The 3,766-nt window shown below is 48.1% G+C and overlaps 1 non-coding gene across 1 annotated transcript; it reads right to left on the minus strand.

The window, feature by feature from the left end:
- Window positions 1-52: 52 nt before the first annotated feature.
- Window positions 53-207, minus strand: LOC131270864 (5.8S ribosomal RNA). Its single transcript, XR_009179865.1, has one exon. It is a non-coding gene; the product is annotated as a 5.8S ribosomal RNA (ribosomal RNA).
- Between the last annotated feature and the right edge of the window lie 3,559 nt (window positions 208-3,766).

Below are 3,766 nucleotides of genomic sequence, written 5' to 3' on the forward strand. Positions count from 1 at the left end.
CGTGACGGGTGTCACGGCGTAGTTAAATGTATGCGATACATTTCTCAAATATAAGCGCTCAGTCATCTGTACATCATGGTAGGTTCCCACGACGTGCAATATGCGTTCAACTTATCAATGTTCATGTGTCCTGCAGTTCACATTATGACGCGCAGTTAGCTGCGGTCTTCATCGATCCATGAGCCGAGTGATCCACTGCCGAGGGTGACTAACTTGCGTAAGCCGCCGCTGTGCGCGTATACCCGTTCCCCGTAGGGAGGAGCAAGCCGCCGCTTAGAGACGAAGCATAAAGTGTCCTCATTCCACATAGGGCAAGCTGGATGAATCCATTTTACCCAGGACGGCCGAAGCGGCGTGGACCAGGGGAGAACTGAACCTTATACTTCACACCACAGTAAGTCTACGTGTCCTCTTCCACATAGGGCAAGCTAGAACTAACTATCTTACCCAGGACTGCCGAAGCAGCGTGGACCAGGGGAGGAACACACTTTTCATGGAAACGTAAGGCATCCATGACTGCCATAACGTAAGCCGCCGCTGTGCGCGTATACCCGTTCCCCGTAGGGAGGAGCAAGCCGCCGCTTAGAGACGAAGCATAAAGTGTCCTCATTCCACATAGGGCAAGCTGGATGAATCCATTTTACCCAGGACGGCCGAAGCGGCGTGGACCAGGGGAGAACTGAACTTTATACTTCACACCACAGTAAGTCTACGTGTCCTCTTCCACATAGGGCAAGCTAGAACTAACTATCTTACCCAGGACTGCCGAAGCAGCGTGGACCAGGGGAGGAACACACTTTTCATAGAAACGTAAGGCATCCATGACTGCCATAGTGCGTAAGCCGCCGCTGTGCGCGTAAACCCGTTCCCCGTAGGGAGGAGTCAAGCCGCCGCTTAGAGACGAAGTATGAAGTGTCCTCTTCCACATAGGGCAAGCTAGAATGAACTATCTTACCCAGGACCGCCGAAGCAGCGTGGACCAGGGGAGAACTGAACTTTATACTTCACACCACAGTATTGAGTAATGTGCCCTCTTCCACATAGGGCAAGCTGGAATGTTCCATTTTACCCAGGACGGCCGAAGCGGCGTGGACCAGTGGAGGACTACACAATCATGAGGTTTGATATCGACTTGTGTGTTTCAATAGGATACCGATGGTATGGTTTGAACCGATTTGATTTAGCCATTCTGAAGTCATCACTTGGTTGAAGCGCTGAACTAGGGAGGCATCGTTTACATATATATTGGTTTTCGCATGCTCTACTAGGTTAATGTCATGAGGTTGGCTATCGAGCATGCCCAAGTGATGACTTGATTGTGTGCTTGCTTGAATTCTTCACATTTCATACCATCGGTTAGTTGTCGAATCATTCCTCGATCATAACCTTCGTTCTTGGTTCATGTATGCTCTCTTCCACATAGGGCAAGCTAGAATTAACTATCTTACCCAGGACCGCCGAAGCAGCGTGGACCAGGGGAGAACTATACTTTGTCTTGTATGCCCTCTTCCACATAGGGCAAGCTAGAACTAACTATCTTACCCAGGACCGCCGAAGCAGCGTGGACCAGTGGAGGACTATACTTTGTTCATAACACCACAGTATTGAGTAATGTGCCCTCTTCCACATAGGGCAAGCTAGAATGAACTATCTTACCCAGGACCGCCGGAGCAGTGTGGACCAGTGGAGGACTACACAATCATGAGGTTTGATATCGACTTGTGTGTTTCAATAGGGTACCGATGGTATGTTTTGAACCGATTTGATTTAGCCATTCTGAAGTCATCACTTGGTTGAAGCGCTGAACTAGGGAGGGGCATCGTTTACATATATATTGGTTTTCGCATGCTCTACTAGGTTAATGTCATAGGGTTGGCTATCGAGCATGCCCAAGTGATGACTTGATTGTGTGCTTGCTTGAATTCTTCACATTTCATACCATCGGTTAGTTGTCGAATCATTCCTCGATCATAACCTTCGTTCTTGGTTCATGTATGCTCTCTTCCACATAGGGCAAGCTAGAATTAACTATCTTACCCAGGACCGCCGAAGCAGCGTGGACCAGGGGAGAACTATACTTTGTCTTGTATGCCCTCTTCCACATAGGGCAAGCTAGAATGAACTATCTTACCCAGGACCGCCGGAGCAGCGTGGACCAGTGGAGGACTATACTTTGTTCATTACACCACAGTATTAAGTATGGTGTCCTCTTCCACATAGGGCAAGCTAGAATTAACTATCTTACCCAGGACCGCCGAAGCAGTGTGGACCAGGGGAGGACTATACTTTATACTTCACACACTAGCCAAATTGAAGTCATCACTTGGTTGAAGCACTGAACTAGGGCGAGTCTATCGTTTACTTTGCATTGGGATAATACGCTGCATGCTCTCTTAGGTTAATGTCATGTGATTGGCTATAGAGCATGCCCAAGTGATGACTTTGTTTCAAGCTCAACAGGTAGGGTATTGAGTCCTCTTCCACATAGGGCAAGCTAGAATTAACTATCTTACCCAGGACCGCCGGAGCAGCGTGGACCAGGGGAGAACTATACTTTGTCTTGTATGCCCTCTTCCACATAGGGCAAGCTAGAACTAACTATCTTACCCAGGACTGCAAAGCAGCGTGGACCAGTGGAGGACTATACTTTGTTCATTACACCACAGTATTAAGTATGGTGTCCTCTTCCACATAGGGCAAGCTAGAACTAACTATCTTACCCAGGACCGCCGAAGCAGTGTGGACCAGGGGAGGACTATACTTTATACTTCACACACTAGCCATACTGAAGTCATCACTTGGTTGAAGCACTGAACTAGGGCGAGTCTATCGTTTACTTTGCATTGGGATAATACGCTGCATGCTCTCTTAGGTTAATGTCATGTGATTGGCTATAGAGCATGCCCAAGTGATGACTTTGTTTCAAGCTCAACAGGTAGGGTATTGAGTCCTCTTCCACATAGGGCAAGCTAGAATTAACTATCTTACCCAGGACCGCCGGAGCAGCGTGGACCAGGGGAGAACTATACTTTGTCTTGTATGCCCTCTTCCACATAGGGCAAGCTAGAACTAACTATCTTACCCAGGACTGCAAAGCAGCGTGGACCAGTGGAGGACTATACTTTGTTCATTACACCACAGTATTAAGTATGGTGTCCTCTTCCACATAGGGCAAGCTAGAACTAACTATCTTACCCAGGACCGCCGAAGCAGTGTGGACCAGGGGAGGACTATACTTTATACTTCACACACTAGCCATACTGAAGTCATCACTTGGTTGAAGCGCTGAACTACGGCGGGGTAATCGTTTACAGGTTATAATCATATAGCTGCATGCTCATTAGTAGATAATGGAATATTGTATGGCAATATGAGCATGCCCAAGTGATGACTTTGTTTCAAGCTCAACAGGTAGGGTATTGAGTCCTCTTCCACATAGGGCAAGCTAGAATGAACTATCTTACCCAGGACCGCCGGAGCAGCGTGGACCAGTGGAGGACTCTATACTTTATACTTCACACCACAGTATTGAGTACGACTTGCATAAAGCCCCTAATGAGAACCACGAGGGCTCTCTCAATGTAGAACCACGAGGGCTCTAGTACCGATTCTCTCGGTACGGCTTGGTCCGTGTTCCTTTATGCATGTACTCGCAGAAAGTCTCAACCCGGAGGTCTTGACTTTGATTGTCATAGTTGGACTACGACGGGGCATCCGACCATTGCTGATCGAACACCCCTGATTCACCATCTTTCGGGTAGGCGGT

This window comes from Anopheles coustani (genome assembly GCF_943734705.1).
Source record: "Anopheles coustani chromosome X unlocalized genomic scaffold, idAnoCousDA_361_x.2 X_unloc_68, whole genome shotgun sequence".
Classification (NCBI taxonomy): Eukaryota; Metazoa; Arthropoda; class Insecta; order Diptera; family Culicidae; genus Anopheles; species Anopheles coustani.